The 22089-nt window shown below is 47.1% G+C and overlaps 1 protein-coding gene across 6 annotated transcripts in view; it reads left to right on the forward strand.

Moving 5' to 3' along the window:
* The first annotated feature begins 792 nt into the window (after positions 1-792).
* The window catches only part of SV2B (synaptic vesicle glycoprotein 2B), a 180996-nt gene continuing 159699 nt past the window's right edge, over positions 793-22089 (forward strand). The window contains exon 1 of one of the 6 annotated variants that reach the window (XM_059180062.1): positions 793-947. The gene's annotated coding sequence lies outside the window, so the exon portion shown is untranslated. The other 5 variants (XM_059180063.1, XM_059180061.1, XM_059180065.1 and 2 more) reach the window with 5 other exon arrangements.

Below are 22089 nucleotides of genomic sequence, written 5' to 3' on the forward strand. Positions count from 1 at the left end.
TGGTACTGTCCTACTACAGGGAAGAGGAAGGGGTGGGGGCTCGTGGGAGGGCAGGGCAGTTGGGCAGTGAGCGGCCTGCCCTTTGGCGGCTAAATGAGATGTGTTACAAGAGTTTCAGCTTTTCGAAGGCCACTGGGAAGCCAGTGCATGGTTGTAGGTAGTAAAGAGTCAAGACGAGGTTTTCCATCTTAAGAAAGAAGTTCAGGAGGCTGAGCGGTGGTGGCTCCTGGGTAGTCCCGGTGAGAGAGGATGGGGGGCCTGGAGTGAGGCGAGGACATAGGAGCTGGCCCGCCACGCACTTACTGTAGAGACAGCCACGGGGGAGCTGAAGACCTCCGGACGGTGGCTTGTGCTGGGTGGGGAAGAGGAAGTCTTTCAGGATTGCAAGCATTTCAGCACTATTAAGAAGGAAAGCAGTTCCAGACTCTACAGGGGGCAGACCCCTGGGTGATCGTTGATTTCACCTCTGAATTTCCAGTGTCATTAGGTTCCTTCTCAGTTCCTTCTCGAAGGAACCTTGCTCCTGAAAAGAGCCTTTCACTGTAGGGTGAACTCTTCTCTGGGTGGATGGGGCATGGCGGTAGGATTGGGGGTGGGGAGTATTGGAAGGAGGGAGACAGGTGGAGGGGTTGGTCTGATGCAGCAAGCCTCGTCGTGTCTTCCCCTTTCTTTCCACTCGCCAGATAGGGTCTTCTCACCCAGCTCCCTGATGAGGTAACAAGGACCTGGCGATGTCACCGCACCCGTTATCTGAGATACTTCGGCGATGCAATTAGCAGAGGATTCCCCTTGCCAGGAATTTGAGTCCTGTCCTCTGATGCGTTCTAGCTCGGAGCTGTTGAGAGCGGATGTGGAGTCCACAGCGCCCCCTCGCCCCGGGCGGGGTGGAGAGACGGAAGCCAGCTGAAGACCAGAATCAGCCGGGGACCAAACTCGAAACTCCAGGAGTAAGTTTAACATCTACCCGTCCACAAATCCAGACAGCCTGGGGCTCCGCCGGCCCCCTTCCCAGCCAGCTTTCGCAGGCACTGCGCCTCGAATCAGGAGGGATTTAGAAGCCCAGAGCTGCCGGCCGCGGATACTGCTAATGCCTAGGCCGGGGAGGAAAGCGGGTTAAGATCAGATCCCGCTGCACAGAGGACCCAGGAGCCAACCCGCCCTCGGTGTTCGGAGCGGCGGGGGCGCGCTGCGTGCTGCGCCTGGGCCGCCCGCGGCGGCGGCGTGGGCGCCGTGATGCAGGTGTGACAGCCGCGGACTCCTGCCTCCGCCGGGATCGCCCCAGCGCCGCGGTGGCCGGAGCTGCGGGCCGGGCCGCCAGCGCCGACGCTGCTCCGCCCGCACCCGCGCCTGCACCCGCACCCGCCTCCGCCCCCGCCCGCGGATTTCCCACCCAGGTAGGCGACGCCGTGGCTCGCTCCCGAGCGTGCGGAGCCGGCCCGGCGCGGACTCCGCGCGCTCCAGGGGCCTCCCCAGCTTGCCTGCGGGGCCGACACGGACAGCTGCTCCCCCTGAACGTTGTTTATAGTAAATGACCCCAAAGACAGGGGCGAGTCTCGGAAAGCCGGCGCAGAGAAGCAGGGACCTGCCGGCCGCCCGCGGCTGCGCGCTTCTTTGAAGGTGGCATCCCCAAGGGCTGTTTTTAAACCCGGTTCCAACTGTTAGCGCCGCACAGTTCCGCAACTTCGGCTACTGACATTTCTTAAGTCCGTTTCCCTAAGCTTCCCAGCCCAGCTTTTAGTTTCAATTCCGTCCCTAGGAGACGGGTTTTGCTGGTGGCGGTTTGTTGCCGAAGAACCGACGAAAACATGCTTACACCTGGCGGCTCTGGGCTGGGGCTCGTGAGTGTGTATTTCTGCTTGTGGAGGGCGCCCTCCGTGGGCGTGGGAGCCGGTTTTTAGGGACGCAGAGAGGATTTGTTTAGAGATGGATTTTAGCGCAAGGAAAAGAACGTGATTTGTTCTGCGGGGATGGGGGAGCAAACGCGTGTGGCCAGGGAGGAGCGAGGCACAGCCAGGTCTTCCGCAGACGGGTGTTCCTATCTCTGCCGTCCCGGGTTTGGCAGGGCTGGGGAAACGCGACCCTTGAACAGCGATCGCAGATGCGAACTAGGTCCTTTTCAAGGTAACTTAATGTCCTTGTCTTGGGCTCTGCTGAGAGCTGCTGGGTGGGGTGGGGTGCCGGGGGTGGGTGGGTGGGAGGAGTCCCTGCTTGTTTTCTTAAAGCCTATTTGGGAGGTCAGTGTGGGTAGCTTTGAGGTTCCAGCAGGCAGGTGAGGGGCGAAAGGTGTGTGTAGCGGGGAAAGGTGAGCATTGCCGCCAGCTCAGCCGCTGATCTGGACACTGGACCGCTTCTATGTTTCTGCATCCTGCACTTTCCAGAAGAGGTGGCTTGTCCTGCTTGCTCTAGGCAATGCAGCAGATTTAGTACAGGCTCATTCTGCATCTTTCCTGAGTCAGCAAATACTCACCCAGCACCTACAATGTGTCAGAGGCTGGATTAGTCCTTGGAGATGCAGGGATGAGGAAAACAAAGTCTAGGTTCACCAGAAGCTCCCACCTGGTGGGGGGAGAAACACCTGTAATAATCAAGTGTGATGAGTTCATTCACGCAGGTGTGAGGAACCGGAGTGTTGGGAGTCCTGAGGAGGAAGGAATTAATTGTGCCAGGAGATTATTTTTTAAATGAAGCCCTCACAGATGAGGTATGACATTGATTTTGGTAGGGACTAGGTCACTTTCTTGGTCTCTTGGTCTGTGAGTGACCCACATTGCTGTTCAACCCCATCAGCATCCCAGATACTGGATGGGCAGAGGTCTCCAAGTCACGACTGGGCTGGCTATTGCAGTGCATGGCCAGACCCCAGTAGACACACACAGAGGAATATGTCCAACGCAGGTCAGGCTTTTTTTTTTTTTTTTCCTTTTAGAAAAATTGATTGTTTTCCTAAATTCTAGGACCAAGAAGGTTTTGAAGCAGTACTTCAAAAAGGCAGGGGTTCTGGAAAATTCTCAGGGATTTTTCAGAGGAGATGAACTTCTGCCCTCTTTCCCCTTGGGTCCCTGACCTGTCTGTACTTGTCCTGGCCCAGTTCAAAGGGAAAGCTCTGACCTTGATTCTGTCTCAGTGTCAAGGGAAGCCATTACTACCAACCCGCTGTCTGGGAGATGAAAATCCAACCTAATGGATGTTTCTTCCTGCACAAAAACTGTGGTGGGGGATGAAATATGATCGAGCCCTTGCCATCATGATATTGGCCAGAGCTGCGTATCACATGCGTTTGGTAATCTAAACCATGATTAAGTTGCTTGAAAAGCAGGCTGGCACCTTGTGAGAAGCCCAGGCTTTGATGGGCAAACAAAACTAGGTGAGTGTCTTGGGCAAGTTAGAGCTTTTTTTTGAGCTTTGCTTTCCTGATCTGTAACATGGAGATAACAACAGCATTGTTATAAGAATTATGTGGTAGTTGCTTACAAAATATTTGTTCATTGGTGAATGATTTTGGGGCATAAATTGCATGGCACAAAGCCTGTGCTCAAGAAATTAAAGTTCATCCACTGAGTACCTACTGTGTGTCAGTGACTGCTTTGTGTGTGGGGAATGCAAAATTGAACTAAAGAAAACCCCTATCCTCAAGGAGCTTAATGTGTGCATGTGTGTGTTTGTGTGTGTGTGTAAACCAACAAATAACTAAGTAATTAGAGAGTGAATCAGCCAATGATACATTATAATGGAGAGAAATAAAGCAGGGTAAGAGGAAGGAGGAGTGCTGCCATGCGGTGAGGATTGTTATTTTTTTATGCAGCCTGGTTAGGGAAGGCTTTGCTGATAAGTGACATTTGATCAGAGCCCTTGTGGAAGTGAGTGAGCCAGCCAGATGCTGAGAATGAGCACTTTGGGCAGAGTCACAGCACCTGCAAAATCCCTGGAAGAGGAGAGAGGTGCGTTCATAAGGAAAATCAGAAAGAAGGCTAAGGAGGCCGTGGATTAGAGAGGGGGGGGCGTCAGCAGTAGGACTTGAGGTAGAATGGGAGACGTGGCAAGGTCACTGGGGTATTGCCTCTTACGATTTCTATGTGTCACTAAGATTTATGTCCTGAGCTCTTGTTTCAGGAATTGGCTGAAATGCTACACTCTATGCTTAGAAGAAGCTTGGATAGTAGATGTAGGTTCCTGTGGTCACTCGGAGCACAAGTCAGTGCAGTAAGCTGAAGCACAAATCTTTGCAAGGCGCTGAGAGGCACAGGAATTAGGGAAGCAGTGCAAGACAGTGTGCAGAAATCTTTCATGCCGATCAAGTATTTGTGTTCCTTTTGAACCTGAACATTATGTTTGTTTCCTTTCCCCCACCATGAAAGAAAGCACCACCTTTAGTGAATATTCCTGCTGGCATTGTTCTTGCTAGTTCTTGTTTTCTCTGCAAATGGTAAGAGTTTCTATGGTAGTGGAAAGGTGTTGGAGTTCATTGAAAATATCCTGACCTCCAGCGTCTCATGGAATGCATTTACCTGGTGTCATATGATCAATCTGTTTGAGGGTTCCATCTTGCATGGTTAGGAGGAAGACCACAGTGTGCCACTCTGTCCTTTTGAGACTTTGTTCCCCTACAGATTTGAGATCTCCATCCCACAGCCAGTTAAGGAGCAGTAGAGCTCTTGCAATGTGTTCTATGGACAGAAATGGGGCTGGGGTGTCTGAGAACCTTGTCAAAGTTTCTGTGAGATAGGATGTCATGTGGCTGGGTCACCACCAGGGTGACTGGAAGGATTTCCCTCAAGATGCCTCAGAAGTGACACTTACCTTTTGTGAATTTCTATCATCCAAGGTCTGGCTTTTAGTTTTGGTGCCTCGCAAACCTGATCTGTCTCGCTGCCACATCTCTGTGACCTTGCTCACCTGCATGCAACTCTACTGATTTGTAATGACTGAGACACCATGTGACATGGTGAATAGGTCTTCCTGAAGACTCCCCTTCATGAGGTCTAAGTCGTAAGGAGGAAGATTTCCAATGAGCATGTACTCAGAGCTGAGCAACTTAGATGATTATACTAGGGACTGACCACACACATTAGGGTTGATATTGGCAATGGGACTCAGTAGAAACCTCCCAGAAAGCAACAATTTATTGTTTTCTCACATGTCTGTGGGTTGGCCTGGAAGTCTGCAGATCTGGGTTATGCTTGGTTGATTTCAGCGGGGCTTACTCATGTGATTTTAGTCTGCTGATGGAGTGGCCAAGGACTGGCTGCTGTAGGATGGCCTCAGCTGGGATGACTGGGCTCTGCTCTGTGGAGTCTCTCATCCCCCAACAGGTGAGTCTAGCATGCTCACATGGTAGTGGCAGGAGTCCGGGCGAGAGTGGAAACCTGCATGACCCTCGTGTGGCCTAAACTTATAGCAGGCACACTATCATTTCATCCTTGTCTATTGATAGGATGTCATAAGGCCAGTGCAGAGTGAGGGAGCAGAGAATAGACTCCACTTCCTTTTTTTTTTTTTTTTAAAGGTTATATTTACTTATTTGATAGAGAGAGATCACAAGTAGGCAGAGAGGCAGGCAGAGGAGAGGAGAAAGCAAGCCCCCTGCTGAGCAGAGAGCCAGATGTGGGGCTGGATCCCAGGACCCTGAGATCATGACCTGAGCTGAAGGCAGAGGCTTAACCCACTGAAATACCCAGGTGCCCCTAGACTCCACTTTCTGATGAGAGGAGCTACATAGGCACATTGCAAAGAGTGTCGATATAGGGAAGGAAGAATTAGGGATATTTTGCAATCAATCTACTTTAGATACCTTAATATTTAAAGTACCCTGGCTAAGGCTCCTTTTCTCCTGGACTCTTTTGAATGGTCAGTGCCTGCTACTGGCCCCTTTCCTCTTTCTTTTTTTCTGTGTTTCCATGGCTGAACGTTGGGCATATATACCTTTAGATAATCATTCATTCACCAGATGTTTTTTGAGTATCTCCGTGGGTCAGGTATGTTATAGGCAGGGGATACAGCAATAAAATGCAATGTCTGTCTTCGTAAAACATTAATTCTAGTTGGGGGAGATAAATAATATGGAAATAAATAAATAAACATGTAATGACAGAACATCAAATGGGGAAGGGGGATTGGGGGCGCCTGGTTGAGTGGGAGTGGAAAACAGGGTTGAATGGGTGGTGGCAGTTTATAGAAAGTGGTCAGGGTGACATGAAGGAAGTAAAAGAGTGGGCTAGATGGATATCTGGGTAAAGATTGTTTTAGGCAGGGGAAACAACAATCTCAAAGGCCCTGAGGTGACAGAGTACTTGTATGTTCTGGGAACAGCAAGGAGACTCATGGAGAAGGAACTGAGAGAGGGTCAACATGGTAGAAGTTGAGATCAGGGAACTAGCAGGCAGTTAGGCAATTCATAGTCTTGTAGGGCTTTGTATGGATTTTGGCTTTTACTCTAAGCAAGATGAGAAGTTATTGGAGAATTTTGAACTCTAGATGCCAGGATCTGATATATGTATTACAATGATCAGTTGAGATTTAGACTTTGTAATCAACTTAGAGGGTTAAGAACTAAAACACGGAGAGCAACCAGGAGGCTACTGTGGTTCTCGGGTGAGAGGTGATGGTGATTTAGACCAAGGTGGCTAGTGATGATGGTGAGAAGTCAAATTTTGGATATATTTGATGATGGAGAAGACAGGACTTGCTGATTGGTAGATTCAGGTATGAGAGAGAGAAAGGAGTCAAGGATGACTCCACATATTTTGATTTGAGCAACTGGAAAAGAAGCCCTCTTCTGAGATTGAGAAGGAAGAGTCATGGGGTTCAACTGGGTGTCCAATGAGAGATGTTAAGTAGATAGTTATATATGTGAGTCTAGAGTTGAAGGAAGGGTTTTTAGGAGACACAAATTGGAGGGTCATTAGCATGTTATTTATTTGTCCCTTCAGTAAGCCAATTCACTGTTCTATCACCAGTGTCTAGAATGTTGCCTGGCACGTAGTACATGCTCAATGAATATTTATTGAATGAATGAATGAAACTGTTTATTCATTGGCGGTGACTGTATGTCATTGCTTCAGTGGATCTTGAAGTGTAACTCCCTGCAGTTATTCCCTTTCTTTCCAAGGTCTTGTGGGAGCCTTATTGTGGATTTCATGGACTAAAAACAGACTTTAAATACAAAGTCTCCAATTGCTTATTTCTTACAGAAAGCAATGTGTGGTGACAAGTAAGAAAGAGAAAGGAGTGGAAGCCAAAAAATAGCTCATACTTTCAAAAAAAGGGAGAAAAGATCTTCCAGAGAGAGGTGGCTGAAATTCAGGGGTGTGATGTTCTTTGGTTATTATTATACTGCTCTTAATTTAAGATTAAGCAGGAGCAGGGAAGAATCTTGAAAAAGGGAGAGATTTATTTAAATCAATTTTGTGCCAAGTGAAAGAGTGTTACCAGCTCGCTTGAAAAATCCCACATCTACAGCATCTTGCATAATGCATTCCTGTTTATAAAAGGAGAGACATAGGCAATAGTTTTATTGGAAGGGGGGGTTAGAATGACTTCAGTCTCAAATTCTAGGCGCTATCCCTTTCCTCCCCATGGCGTGGCTGGATATGTATAAGGGTGAGTTTTGCTGGCAATGATATTGAGAGGGAGGGAATGAGAAAAGTAGGTACTGCAGCTGAAAGTGGTTTCCTCTGTGTGTGTGTTTGAGTATGTATGGGAAAGAGGGAGAGAAAGAGTGTGTCAATAGTTGGGGGGGGGGTGAATTGAAGCCTAGAAGGAAGTAAGAGAAAGATAGTAAGTTGGCCTCCATTTTTATGTGTGGGTAGTAAGTCTGACCACGTGGGGCATGGGATGGAGCAGTGACATTTGGAATCATACAGAACTTGGTTTGAACTCAAGACTCATTACTATCTGTGTAAACTTGAGCAAGTTATTTAATTTCTCTGAGCCTTGTCTTCCTTAGGTGTAAGATGATGATGAGAACGATAATGGTGATGGTGGTGATGATGGTGATGGTGGTGATGATGGTAATGGTGGTGTTGTTGATGGTGATGGTGGTGGTGGTGGTGGTGATGATGGTGATGGTGGTGATGATGGTGATGGTGGTGATGATGGTAATGGTGGTGTTGTTGATAGCGATGGTGGTGGTGGTGGTGGTGATGATGATGGTGATGGCAGTGTTAGTGATGATAGTGATGACAATGATAGTAATGACATCCAAATGCTCTGCTGTTCCTTTCATGCTTCTGGACTTGGAAATATGTTGGTCAAAATGTTGATTAAGTGATCGCCATATCTTTATGTTCCTAAAGGACTTAAAGATTCTGTGTGAAGAGAGAATCGAGAACCTGTCATTTAATGTTGCTAGTGCTATTGAGAAGATGATTTGCATGGGGCTCATGATATTCAAAATATGACAACTGGATAATAATCAGCCTTATGGGCTAGAGATTTTCAAGTACCTCAGTGGGAAGCCAACTGTCTATTCTCTGCAGTAAGCCAACCCCACTGGCTCAGCTCAGTAATATCCCATTGTTTGCTGGAATTCCATGATAAAAATTTCTGAGTCCCCTGGATTATGTAAATGCTGAAACTGTCCTCTCAGATGTCTCTGGGCATCGGTTCCACAAAATCTGCCCCGTGGTGTCTTCTACTGGAAAAATCTGTTGTTATCTCTGTTCCAGGCACATAGTAGGCATGCACTAGATATTTATTAGATATGAGAGTGAGTAAATACTATTGAGGTTGTTCCACTGGCTGAAGTTTTTCCTGGTGATTCTTCACTGGCCTGGGCAAGAAATGAGAGCATAACTGACAGTGATGAGCTAAGGCTTCAGCACCTAGTAGGTACTCAGCAGCTAATGGTATCTTTTCCCCCAACTTCTCTGCCTTTGCTGCCATTCTGGCCTCTTCTAGCTCAAAGATCATACACTCAACTTTCCCCTTGAGGAGTTAGGTCCTATAGGCTGCATCCTTTCTCCCACTTCCATTTTACTGCTGAGAAACCTGAGGCCCAGCAAAAAGAAATCACAGAGAAAGGTACCCTTGGAGATGTAGAGGAACAACCTCATTTCCTTCTTGTCCAGCTCTGCATTGATGTGAGAGAAGGTAATTTTTGCCAGACCTCTGGAGCCTTCTCCAATCACAGATGTTGGAGTCTGGAAGCTGGCTGTTTCAGGTGAGGGTGCAGTGCCATGCCTTGGTTCCGTGCCTCCTGCAAATGCCACATGAATTGGCAGGAGCTCTGGGCCTCTAAAACTCACCTAAGCAGGGATAGGTGTGAGTTTTCAAGGTCTTTCCATGACCTTGAACCTGCACATGAATCCCTGTCCTTGGAAAAATGGGCCATCATTATTCCCAAGTATGTAGGTTTTTTTTAAAATTACTATTTCACAGGCATTTTCCTTTTCAGGTCCAGAGCAAGTCCAAGTCAGTGAAAGGACTTCCTTGAACTACAGGGTCTTAGTGCTACCAAGCTTAAGGAATCTCAGAACGCAGGAATCTCAACTCCTTGGGATACATTCTTTGCTCATCGTAGGGGTAGGAGTGGAAGTCCTCCTCCTGTGCCAAGGGGTGTGCTTAGTCTAGAGAAGAAAATGACTTGCTTATCTATGGTCCTGCAGCAAGTTAATGGTGGCAAGAGGGTCAGAGCCCAGTCAGGTTTGCAGTAACAGAAGTTCATCTGAGGGTAGAGACCTGGAGAGACAGAACAATGGGACCTGGCTTCCCTTCATGATTATGCTTCGAAGTCCTCTGAAACATCACAACTAGTTTGCCAGACAGGTGGGAGCCTGGTTAGATCCCTCCATGTTGCCTCTGAAAAATCCCCTGGGATTTCCCTTGCCAGCCTCCAAAGGCCAGACCCAATGAGGGGGGCTCTTACTCTGCATGTAGCTCCTGCTCTCTTGCCATGTCCAGAATCTGACTGTGGCCTCAGATCTGATCTGGGGTGCAGCATATGGCACAGAGAGAGAGGAGTGGAGCTCAGCTGGCTCAAGGGAGATTCTGAGGGAGGGTAAATGGCCTTGTGGAGCAGCCTGCTTTGAGCAGAGTGCTGGACCCAGGGATGGGGCTGGAGAGCTCATGGCAAGGGGAAGCGCTCCTGATCTTGGCCCTGGAGAGCTCAGGGGACTTAGTTCCACTCCTACTCCTATGATGAGGAATGAACACATTCCATCCATGCTTACTTGAATGTCCATGGGTTAAATGCAGCCACTTGTTTTTTTTAAGCCAAGCATAAAAATGAATCTTATTTATTTATTTTTATTTCTTTTCAGTGTTCCAGAATTCATTGTTTATGCATCACACCCATGCTCCATGCAATACATGCCCTCCATAGTACCCACCACCAGACTCACCCAATGCCCACCTCCCTCCCCTCCAAAACCCTCAGTTTGTTTCTCAGAGTCCACAGTCTCTCATGGTTCGTCTCCCCCTCCAATTTCCTGCAACTCGCTTCTCCTCTCCATCTCCCCATAAGGAAAGGAAAGCTGTTGGAAAGTAATGTAAAGGTGTAGTTTTTTTAAAAAATTATTTTTATTAACATATAATATATTATTTGCCCCAGGGGTACAGGTCTGTGAATCATCAGGCTTACACATTTCATAGCACTCACTGTAGCCCATACCCTCCCCAATGTCCATAACCCAGCCACCCTATCCCTACTCCCCTACCCCCCAGCAACCCTCAGTTTGTTGTGGGAGATTAAGAGTCTCTTATGGTTTGTTTCCCTCCCAATCCCATCATGTTTCATTTTTTTCCTTCCCTATGCCCCACAACCCCCCATTCTGCCTCTCATCTTCCTCATATCAGGGAGATCATATGATAATTGTCTTTCTCTGATTGACTTATTTCGCTCAGCATAATACCCTCTACCCACCCATGTTGTTGCAAATGGCAAGATTTCATTTCTTTTGATGGCTGCACAGTATTTCATTGTCTATATATACCACATCTTCTTTATCCATTCATCTGCTGATGGACTTCTAGATTCTTTCCATAGTTTGGTTATTGTGGACATTGCTGCTGTAAATATTGGGGTGCATGTGCCCTTTCGGATCAATTCATTTGTATCTTTAGGGTAAATACCCAGTAGTGCGATTGCTGAGTCATAGGGTAGGTCTATTTTCAGCTTTTTGAGGAACCTCCATGCTGTTTTTCAGAGTGGCTGCACCAGCTTGCCTTCCCACCAACTGTGTAGGAGGGTTCCTATAAAGGTGTAGCTTAAAAGTCAAAGTGATAGAAGATGAAGTCCAGGGGAATTGTCATAAGCAATATGGAAGCAGGTGTGTGCTGAGCCAAGTCCTCTCGCTCCCCACAATGAATGACATTTGTTTTTCCTCCTTTGGGTGATGCTGGCCAATTTCTGTTGCAGAAGCTGCCCTCACATCACAAGATTGGTGGCCTCCTGTTTCCACAGTGACCCAGTGTGTGGGCCTTCAGGGCACCATGCAGGGCTGTCAGAGCTGGGTTAGTTCTATGGGGTTTCACAGTCTCATCTGTGTCATTCCCAGGTCACTGTCCTGTTGCTTTCAGCCCATTTCCTCTAGACAAGGGAGGCCCCTTCTGGCTGACTCAATCTTCTGGTCGGCTCTTGGATTCTTGAGCTTCTTGGAGATGGTGAAAGGCAAAGACCCCCAGAGCAGTCATCTTGTTCCACAGCCTGGCTCTGCTTCTTATGAATGTGAGACCTTGGGCAGGTCATCTAACCACTCTGTGCCTCAATTTCCTAATCAGTAAAATGGGAATAATGACCTCTTCTGTAGCTTTATGGGGAAGAAGACATAAGTTAATTTGCACAAAGGGCTTAGAATAACACCTTCCTTCTAGGGACACATACACCTGGGGCAGAATCCAAGGCCTGGCTGAAGTCCGTTAATGGCAATTGCCAATCCAGTCTGTCACCCCAGATTCCTCTGCTGTCACCTTGGAGAGACAAAGGACTACTTCGGGCTTGCAGATAAATCTGTTCTATTCTCACTTTATAAAGAAGTGGAGACAACAGAAAAGGGGAATTTTATAGCAAACAGTTTTGTACTAGGTGCTAGGAACACACATGTGCTAGGTGCTATTTTTCCAGGAGCTCCCTCTAGCCATCTGATCGTGTGACAATAAGGATTACTATTATGCATACACGATTTCATTGAATTTTCAGTCTCTGTGAAGTGGGGGCTTATTGTCTGGATTTTATGGTGGAGTAAACTGAGGTTCAGAGAAGTTACATAACTTGCCCAGAGTTTAGCAGCCACTAAAGGGCCAAGTGGAAAAGCAAAGTTGCCTTCATGCTCTAGAACATGTTCTTTGCTCTGTGCTGTGGTCCCTCCTCACCCTCCATGAAGTCTTGTTAGGTGTGGCCCTGGGCCTCAGCCCACCGCCCTGACCTAGCCTCTACTACTTTTGATGCCACACCCACTCTCTTGTAAAGGGAATTTGCAAATATCTTGCTAATGCCCCATTGGCTTAAACCTGGCACTGGATCCAAACCGCTTCCCAGCCTCCGGAGTTGGTTTCCTTCACTCACATGTCTGCCCTACCTGTAGGCTTGTTTTCAAGGTCAGTACTTACCTGGAGGTGGAGATGTTTAACTTCAAAAAGGGTCAAACTTCAGGTGTCCTTGAAAGTTAATAGGCCCTAGCTCAGTGCTCCAGAGACTCATAACTGAGTTTCTTCTATTATTTTAAGACCGACATCCTATCTTCTCCAAGGATGAGTTGAAAGATATCTGCTTGTGTTCCTCTGCATAATCTGACTTCATTCATTCTGGATGCTCAGGTTGGGTTTGGACCCGCACCCAAACCATGCTCTTCTGCAGATGTCTTTTTAGCTACTGCTATGTTCTAGGCTTTGTCTCTTACACTTTTCTCTTATTGGAAGGGTAATCTGTTTTCTCCCTCTAGAACCTTTCCTCCTCTGGAGCCAGGGCCTTTGAGGTTTGCCCCAGGTGCGACATGTACTTATGCAAACAAGCTCCAGGGCCTCGCCACCAGAAGTAGAGGCCCCGAAACAGTTGCATCAGCATCACTTGGGAGTGTCTTAGAAATGTAGAATTTCAGGCCCCACCCCAGACCTGCTGAATCAGAACCTGCACTTTACTGAGAATCCCACAGGTGATTAGTGTGCACAGGTCACAGCCTCTCCATGTCACCTTTTCCCTGCTTCTGCACTCACATGGTTACATCTCTCGGCCTCACACTTCTAGCTCATCAGGGAAGCAAGAATGTGATTCAGATAGGACCCGAGTTTCCTCTGTTGGCCTCGTCCTACAAGGGCTGCAGTGCTTGGGCTCTGCCATTAGGGAGCTCATTAATTAATAACTAGAGCACAAGGTGAGAAGATGATATCAGACAGGAATATACTGAGTGAATGTTTTGGGAGCACAAACTCTAAGCAGTTGCTGTTCCTATATGAGGAAAGCAGACTGGGGACCAGGAAAGGCGTAGGTGAAGGGGCCTGGCCTCCTTGGGTCCTGAAGGATGCAATGGTTTTCCAGGTGGGTAGTGGGGAGGAGAAAGAGACTCCTGATAACAAAGATAGTTTGCAGAGTATCAAACAGATGTGCAAGTGCTTGGTTGGTTTGGGAACAACAGGAAGCAAGAGGCAGGTATGGCCAGAGCTTGGAGTGTGAAGTGGTTTGGGTCAGGGGTTAGAAGACAGGGAGAGGGCGATAGGGAGGAGAAGTCTGTTGGGAAGTAGCGTGGACACCCACTAGGATCTCTTGGGGGGTGTAAAGGTTCTCAGGTGTGTCAAGGTGGAAAAATCCCAGGAACCACTGAGATATACAGAGGAGCGAATAGTCTTGGCTCCTTGAAATGGTCCTCTGAGTAATGAGATAGCTGCTGACTGTTCTGTGCTGTGGCCACAAGGCTTAGCTGTGTGTGAACTGAGTGGATCAGAAGTCCGATACGGCCTCGATCACAGACATCCATCCAATTAGGGAAATAGCAGTTTTGGAAACTGTGACTGATGTCTTGGAGATGCTTTACGGTACAGAAAGACCCAGGAGGGTATGGACAGCATTTAAGAAGTACAAAAAAGCCCTAGGTCACCATTGTCCAGAACAAATGGAGCAGAAAGTTCTGTGTCTTGTATTTGAAAAAGCCTGAGCCACTCTCTCACAGACAGTTGCTTGGATTACAACCCTGATTGCAACTGCCTCATTCCAACCCATAACTGCTCTGAGATTTAGTTAGGAATCCCCCCACTTCCCCTCCTTGCCGCCATTTTGGGTGTATTACAACCACATTACTGATAATCCAGAAAATTGGGAAAAGAAAGGGGATACCCACCTATAATGCCATCATCTATATGAGCATTTTGAGTTATTTCCTTTATTTAAAAATAACTCTGTTAAATATGCAGTTTTTGAACCAACCCCCCTCCCCCCACCAGCCCTCATGGCAGAGACTGGCAAACTCTTCCTCAAACAAACCTGGTTCCTTGTCGTCTGGTTCACACAAACTATATCCTCCAGCCTCCTTTGCAAATGGTTATGGCCATGTGACAGGTCCCCGCCCCATGCACCTCCATACACTCCTCCAGACCCTTTTCCTATCCTGCTTGGGGCTGTCTGATGTGCAAGACGTAAACCCTGCCTGTATTAAGACAGCGACTGACATCACTGTGTCCACTTGTTACAGGGGTTAGTCTACCTTCACCGATACAGAGCCTGAAACTGCGGTTTGCCATTTCACTCCCAGAGGTTTATGGGAACACATCGTGAACGATCAAGAGGAGTGTTTCTTGACAACGTGAAGATTGAGAAGTTGCCCTCACCCACCCTGTCCCCTGGGATTAGCCATTGGGTTGCCTGTCTTCCAGGCATCTTCAGTGCAGAGAAGGGTACGGGGTTAAACATCAGTCTTTCCTCTGGGGGCTATTCCAGGAGTGGATACACTCTGAAAAGTCTAAAGTTCAATATTCTCCCTTTCCTTCTCTCATTGTTTCTGACTTGTGCAAGATGATGGGCTACTCTGTTTCAAAAAAATATTTTAGGGGGCACTTGGGTGGCTCAGTGGGTTGAGCCTCTGCCTTTGGCTCAGGTCATGATCCCAGGGTCCTGGGATTGAGCCCTGCATCGGGCTCTCTGCTCAGCGGGGAGCCTGTTTTCTCCCCCTCTCTGTCTGCCTCTCTGCCTGCTCGTGATCTCTCTCTGTCAAATAAATAAATAAAATCTTAAAAAAAAGATTTTATTTTGATAGAGCAGCTTTAGATTCATGGCAGAGGGGAGTGGAAGTTGCAGAGTTTCCATAGGCGTCTGCCCCTCCCCCTGCAGCGCCCCCCCCCCCCCCCGCACCCCTTCCCCCGCCGGAGTGCAGCAGCCTCCCCCACCAGAGTGGTGTCTGCGTCACAACTGATGGACCCACATTCACACGCCATAATCCCCGACTGTCCATGGTGTACCTCAGTCTTGGTATTGTACATTCTATGTCCCACATAATGTTTTTTAAAAGATTTTATTTATTTGAGAGAGGAAGAGAGAAAACACCAGCAGGGGGAGGGGAAGAGGGACAAGCCAACTCCCCGCTGAGCAGGGAGCCCAACGCTGGTGGGATCTGGGGACTCTGAGATCATGATCTGAGCCAAGTCAAGCTGAACTAACTGAGCCATCCAGGGGCCCCGTATGTCCCATATAATTTTTAAGCCAAATGGTTTGCTCTGATACTTAAAAGTTGTATAACTTTGGGCAACGTGTTTAACTTCAGACCTTCGGTTTCTTTATTTGGGAAATGGTCATAGTACAATCTAGTTTCTGGGGTTATCGAGGAGCGTTTATCAAGGAGATAATGATTGTTCCGTGGTGCTTAGCAGAATACACTGGTGCTTAGTACTTAGTTGTGCTTCCCCACTAGACTGGAAAACGCCCTGAGAGCTGGGACTACGTTCTCTTGCCTATGACCACAGCTCTGGTGTTTCGCACAGTCCCCGGCACTCAGGAGGGGCTCCAACTCACTCGCCAAACTCAGAGCACCTTTAAAAAACCTGCATATTTCAAAGCAGAAGTGCTGGGACCTTGGATTACAGAACTGAGAAAGGTGTGAGAGGAATGTGGGGAAGGTGTAACACCTTGACCTTGGGGGGCTGGAGGGTTAATCTATCAGCTTACCAAAGGGGTTAGAGAACAAGAATTTACAAGAGAAGGTGGGGGTGCTTCCCGTTCTGGTGCTTGTGTTTGGGATTGCTCTATATTTGGATGATGATTCTCTTGTCTGAGGGTTAATCCTCTTTGTCCGAGTCATCCAGCCTGGGGATTAACTGCTTTAAACTCCAAGCCTCACTGGCCCTGACAATGTGAGCTTTATGTTGCCAAGAGCCAGGGCTTCCTGGGGTCGATTTCTGTTGACCCAGCCCATAAGGCTCCTTTGTGGTTATTTAATTCCAGCCCCTTAAAGCTGTGGAGGGAGAGACTGAGGTCCTGACAGGAGAAGTAACTTACTATTTCCTATAGCAGATCTGTGATCCAAACCCCCGTTTCCAGCTTGGCGATCTCTCCTCCGCTCTGTCTCCAATGAAGGTTCAAGAAAAGGAGCTTAACTGAAAGAGTCAGACAGTGGATCAGGGAGAGAGTCCCAGTGCTGATGTAAACTCTGTATTGTTCGAGAGACGTCTCCGGTCTGTCTGTGCAAAGTCCAGCCTACTTCTTTGCTCAGATGTGGGCTGCTTAGAAACCTCCATGGGGCTGAGTCCCCCAACTGTTTTCTGGTTTTGTGTGCTCGGCTCAGGATTCCTATTCTGCGATGAAGGACATGTACCTGGCCTGCGTCCGAGGGGACCTCGCTCTAAGTCATACATGGAATGTGAGGGAAGGGGGTTTCTCAAAGGAAAACTGAGGACTGTTCTAAGAGGAGCCATGGTTGTAGGACAGGCAGTCCCCTGACCATCACACACCCTAGGCTGGCTTCTCTTGCTGACATAAGGATTCCTAAGTATTAGTTTTATTGGTAAGTGTTGTAGACTTGGAAAGTCTGGCTATATTTCCATCTTTCCTTCCTTTTCAAAGGGTTTCCAGCTTCTATAACCATGTCCTAATCTTGCATTTTAAGAATTAAAATATGCACAATTCAAAGTTGGATTCCCCCTCCCCTTTAATAATAATAATAATTAATAATAATTTTAAAAATTATTACACAACTGCCAGCTGCTGGGATTATACGCCATCCAGTGTTCAAATACCACCACCCGGCCACAGAGCAGCCCTGGGGGGCTGCTTCTCATTCACCCTGCAAGCAGAAGCAGCACAGACACGGGCCACCCACTCTCTCCCAGCCTCAGGCAGAGGCAGTTTGGTCCCCAGATGGATTTTTTACACATCACCTTCCAAGACTCCCTAGGCACAGAAAGAAGGCAGAGTCACATTCTTTGCCAGAACAATTCGTCATCAATATGACTCAACAATGCACTTTCTTTAACCAAACTTTGTATCCCTGGCTGGCAGCAAGGGTGCCTACGGGTCTTCCAACCATAGACAAGCTAGCCATTCAGAGGGCGAGGCTCAGGTCTTCCTTGCCTATCACTAACCCCTGTGCCTAGCTCAGCAGACAGTCATCGATTTTTTCAGTGTGCCTTTCTTTTTTTCTTTCTTTCTTTCTTTCTTTCTTTCTTTCTTTCTTTCTTTCTTTCTTTCTTTAAGATTTTATTTATTTGGGAGAGAGAGAGTGAGAGAGAGCGTGAGAGGGGCGAAGGTCAGAGGGAGATGTAGACTCCCCATGTCACTGGGAGCCCAATGCAGGACTGGATCCCGGGACTTCAGGATCATGACCTGAGCTGAAGGCAGTCGCCTAACCAACTGAGCCACCCAGGCGCCCTCAGTGTACATTTCTTGACTTTCTGCTGAGCCAGGCACAGGGCTTAGTGATAGGCAAGGAAGACCTGAGCCTTGACCTCTGAATGGCCAACTTGTCTATAGTTGGAAGACCCGTAGGCACCCTTGCTAACCAGCCAGGTGTACAAAGTTTGGTTAAAGAAAGTGCATTGTTGAGTCATATTGATGACGAATTGTTCTGGCAAAGAATGTGACTCTGCCTTCTTTCTGTGCCTAGGGAGTCTTGGAAGGTGATGTGTAAAAAATCCTTTTGGGGACCAAACTGCCTCTGCCTGAGGCTGGGCGAGAGTGGGTGGCCCGTGTTTGTGCTGCTTCTGCTTGCAGGGTGAATGAGAAGCGGCCCCCGGGGCTGCTCTGTTGCTGGGTGGTGGTGTTTGAACACCGGACGGCGTATCACTTTGCTATTATCAGGTTATTTGTATAATCCCAGCAGCTGGCAGTTGTGTAATAATTTTCAAAAGCAAAAGCCTGGAGATATTTGCTTAGAGAGAGAACAAAAATAGGCAGAGAAGGAGGTGTGTTGCATAGTCCCGAGCAGAACGTGGGATTGCTGAGCCTCACAAAGACAGGATTGTTCCTTGGTTAGAATTCCCCATGGGACTTCCCCTCTACAAAGTTCAGGAAAAGGTCATGCGTTCTGGAAGAGAAGTCTGTCTCCTCCTCTTTGCATGCACTGACAGAGCTAGAAAAACTGCCGTGGCCCCTGGGGATCTGGTCGGACCTGTGCTGATAGCTTTAGGGAGCTCACAAGCAGCCATTGTGTCTTTGAGCCCAAGGTCAGCAGCCAGAGTACAGACTCGGAAGCACACAGAGCTACACTCTTCTCTCTTTCTGTTTTATGTCCCATGGTGGTTAGGCTCTGGAGTCAGATTACCATGTTTGCAGCTCATCTGCTTTGCTTGCGAATTGTGTTTCACTGCTCTATGCCTCCCTTTCCCTCCTTGTAAAGCAAGAGAAATAGTAATAGTGCTCTATCTCATACAGTTGTTAAAGGAAATAAGTTAAATGAGATAATACAGTATTCAGCATAATGCTGGGCATAGAGCAAGTGTATTAGTCAGCTGTTGCTGTATAAGGATAATGCCACATAACAGACAGCCCCAGGCAGCTCAGTGACTCCCACAGCAAACATTATTTATCTCACTCACGGTTGGCTTGTCAACTGGGGTGGCTTACTTTCATGCTGCAGGTCAGGTTTAATCCAGCTATCAGGATGCTACTAGCATCTACCAGGGACATGTTCTTCTTGTAGTAAATGATAAAAGAAGATGAGGGATGCCAAACTATACAGGCACATTTAAAGCCTCTGTGCACGTCATGTTTGCTAACATTTCATCGGTCAAAGCAAACCACAATGGCCAAAAGCCCAACATCAGTGAGGTGGGAAATATACTGTTCCTTCTACAGTGGAAAATACTGCAGTGTTTCATGGCTAAGAATGTAGCTTATGATTAAATGGGGGAAAAGGATTGGGAATAATGATTTGATGTGCCAGACCAAGTTAGCTTTGTAACAGGAAGTGGAGTGGAACTTTTCTACCATTCCTGAAAGGTCACTCAGACTGGGAGCCTGAAAATAAGAAGTCTTAAGCCGTCTGTTTTTTAAACTCAGTCAATGGAACACACACGAGACTCTTGATCTTGGGGTTGAGTTTGAGTTCCATGTTGGGCATAGAGATTAAATAAATAAATAAATAAATCTTAAAAAAAAATATAGTTGGCCACAGGTGACTGGAGTCTCTCATGATATTCTGCAAGATATCAAAATTGGCCTTGGAGTCCTCAACCCTAAGCCCAGGGTCTATGTAAGTATAGAGATGGACGAGGATGGTAGACTCTTTGGAATCTTGGCCTATAGGAAGTTCTTGCTTGAAAGTGAAAGACTTTGAGGGGTCCCTGGGTGATGAAGTCAGTTAAGTGTCTGACTGTTGGCTTTGACTCAGGTCATGATCTCAGGGTTGTGGGATTGAGCCCTGTGTGAGGCTCTTTGCTCAGTGTGGAGTCTGCTTGGGGTTTTCTCCCTCTCCCTTTCCCTCTGTCCTTCCTACTCTTCTCCTATGATAAATAAATAAGTCTCAAGAAGAAGAAAAGTGAAAGACTTTTTACTCTCCACAGAATCAGGTGAAGGGAGTTTGAAAGACTCTTTTGTGGAGATAACATTTTGTTGGGAGGGTAGACAGGTATCCTGCAACCTGGCTGAGTGTGTGCTGACCTGCGAGCCAGCTGCACCCCAACTCCCAGGACTATTAACAGACTGGAGCAGGCTGTGCAGAAGACTTCCTTTGAGGGCTTGATGTGTCAGCTGATGCCTACTTCTAGTCTGGAAATTTTGGCAAGCAGGAGGCTTTATGGAGTTGCCCATGCTAGAAGGGAAAGATGGATGATAGCATAGTGCCAAGGGAAGAAAGAACATTTTTCCAGTACGTTCATTAAGGGCTCAGGAAGGTGCAGAAAGCTTCATGGGAGGGAGCATAAAGCTCAGGGGAGGAGCGGAAGCCCCAGAGCTGTCCAAGTAGTAGCTGAATCATGATGCCGAATCCTGCAGTGGCAAATCTACCTGAAGAAGTGGCCAGATGCAAGGGCAATGGGTGGTTGTGAGGTGGGACCTGGCTGCCCCTCTCTGAGGGGCTTCTCAGTGCTGGCATGGACTGAGGTGAGCTGAACACTTTTCCCCAAGAAGACTGCACACACAGGAGCCACTGGGGTTAGAGGGGCCAGTGCAAACCAGAGTAATGCCAGGGAGGGACATCTCTCTATCATCATCACCATCATCATCATCATAATTGCTGCTGCTTTTATGAATCACTCCTATTCTAGCTTGAGTGAACAAAATTAGTTTACTGCCTTTCTCTACTTCTATCTCCTGTTTATAGCTCCTTCAGCTCAGTTTGGAGCCTTACACATTTTATGTCCCGGCTAATGAGCTCTCTCTGCATGGAGGCAGGGTCTGGGGGTGTGGGCACTCTGGCTGATCCGCTTGGGGTTCCTGGCTTTTACTCCTAATCCCCAGCTTCTGTCTGGCGGACAGCAGATGGAATTCTCTGCAGGAGGCTCTGCCATGTTGTTCCACTTTTGAGAATAAGGGAGGGTCCAAAATACATAAACAAAATCCTGGTGGGAAGCCTATCTTTGCAAGGAGCAGAGGGCTGACATTTCTGGGGGGAACACGCTTTTCCCAATGGTAAGAGCTATCTTTTAAAAGATAAATCTTTTCCCTATTTGATCATCTTTTAGCGTGCAGGGAGAGATTAGTGGCTAAGGGGGATGAGGAATGGCAAGCTGTGCTGAAGGTTCTCTGTCATTTGAGGTGCAAGTACAAAGCTCTGGCTAATTCATTGGTCCCCATGCTTAGGTTTGAGCTGTTTGATGACCTGCCTGAATGAGCAAGTACAAATCCCACCTCTGGGTCTGGCTGTTGTACTAATGTAATATAAGAAGTCTGACTTGTTTCAAGCCTTGTGTTTGCAAGGAAATTTGAGATTACCATTTTCCATTCATGTAGTCCTTATTTCCTTATACTTACTACATATATATATATATATATATATATATATATATATATATATATATATATTTTTTTTTTTTTTCTGATCAGAGAAGTGATACTTGCTATTGGATAAGATTTGGAAAATCATAAGACTTATACACTGTAAAGCTCTTTATTTGTGCTTCCAGTCAGCTAGCTGCGAAATTTGTTCTAATTTACCCTACAAGGGCAATGTATGAGTACGCTGCCCCCACCCCCACCATGCATCCTTTCTAGAAGTATTATCTTTAAAGAGAAAAATCAAACATTGTTGGTTTGTTAATTGAGAAAATATCTTATTTTACTTTTCATTCATTTGATTGCTAAGGTGATTAATCACTTTACTAGCTGGCTAATTATATTTTCTCTTCTAAGCATTGTCTTCCCATGCCCTATGCCATTTCAGATGGAGTGTTGGTGTTTTCTGTATTTGTCAGTAAGAGCTCTGTGTATACTAAATCAGTGACTTATAATTACTCTAAATGTTTCCCCAGGCTACTTGCCTTTAACTTTGTATTTATGTTATCTATTTGCCATGTAGAAATCTAGTTTTACATACTCATATTTTCAGCTAAGGTCTTTTTCATTTCATGCTTAGGAAGTCCTTTTTTTTTTTTTTTAAAGATTTTATTTATTTATTTGACAGACAGAAATCACAAGGAGGCAGAGGCAGAGGCAGGCAGAGAGAGGAGGAAGCAGGCTCCTTGCTGAGCAGAGAGCCTGATGCAGGGCTTTATCCCAGGACCCTGGGATCATGACCTGAGCTG

Source organism: Mustela lutreola, chromosome 7 (assembly GCF_030435805.1).
Source record: "Mustela lutreola isolate mMusLut2 chromosome 7, mMusLut2.pri, whole genome shotgun sequence".
NCBI classification, from domain to species: domain Eukaryota; kingdom Metazoa; phylum Chordata; class Mammalia; order Carnivora; family Mustelidae; genus Mustela; species Mustela lutreola.